Source organism: Nematolebias whitei, chromosome 20, assembly GCF_014905685.2.
Source record: "Nematolebias whitei isolate Nwh7 chromosome 20, NemWhi1, whole genome shotgun sequence".
Taxonomy (NCBI): Eukaryota; Metazoa; Chordata; class Actinopteri; order Cyprinodontiformes; family Rivulidae; genus Nematolebias; species Nematolebias whitei.
This window is the reverse complement of record NC_056517.1, coordinates 12751131-12752324: the sequence shown is the minus strand read 5'-3', so window position 1 is coordinate 12752324 and position 1194 is coordinate 12751131.

The window sequence follows — 1194 nt, the reverse complement described above, 5'->3', positions numbered from 1 at the left end:
GTCCGGTAGAAGCGAACTCCAGCGTGGTTCAAGTACAGTGTGAATGCAAACAGATCAGGCCCCGCTCTGCAGGGTAAACAAACACGCATTTCCCTGACCTTATATGGAGCCTTCAGCTGCCTTGTGTGGAAAACAATATTCTCCATTGTCTTCTGTCTCATCTTCTGCTCATGCTAAGTCCATTTTTGAAAAATGACTAAATATATCTCCTAAAACTGCTAAAACTTGATGCCACTTCGTTTTTATTTTTATTTCCAGAAGAAGAAGACGTGTCTTCAGAGGTTTTTGTGTCGTTTCTTTCAGTAGTTCTTGGTGCAGCACCCCCACAGGCGAGCGGGGGAACAGGTTGGTTCAACAGGTTGACTCGACTGCACAGTGCAGTGTGAATGCAAACTCACCAGCTCAAATGTAAACAAAAGGTCATGAATATTGGTCCTGAACCGAACCGAGTCTACCGGACTATCTGGTGTGAAAACGACCTACAGTGTAAGAAACTGTTTAGAAATTAAAGAATTCTGTGATTTTTGAAGTGTTTTCCTCAGAAGGCCTGAGTCTAGAAGCAAACATTATCAATCAACCTTTATTTAGACAGGTAAATCCCATTGAGCCTCGAGGACTCATTTACAAGAGAGACCTGATTTCATCAAAGAAAGATGACAACAATGGACAACAGCAACAACAATAAACAATTATTAAAAGTCATAATGCAGTTTTTTTTTTTTTTTAAATTTAACAAATAGGATGGCTAAAAGGAAAAGGTAACAAAAAAACAGCTAGATTCTAAGGCAAATGTAGAAAACTAAAAACAGGAACATGTCTGCATTGGTCCCTGTCAGGAGTCCAACAGATTCTTAAAGCCACTTATGCCCCTTTTCCATTAGTACCGGTACGGGCCGACTCCACCCTACTTGGCCCGGTTCTGAGGCTTTTCCATTAGTACCGGTACTTAGCACCTGTTACTATTTTCAGTACCCTTGGCTCTGTGGTTCTAACCGGTACGAAGAGGTACAAAAACGTGACGTCAGTACACTGTCGGTCACTGGTTGGTCGGGGGCGGAGTCGGGGGCGGAGTCACTGGATCCTTCAGAAACGTTTCAAAACAATAATCCGCCATTTGCAATTTCTCGGACTGGAGCAGCGGCTGGATTTATTTTAAAGATTTTAAAAACAATACTGACAACATCTTGGTCTAAT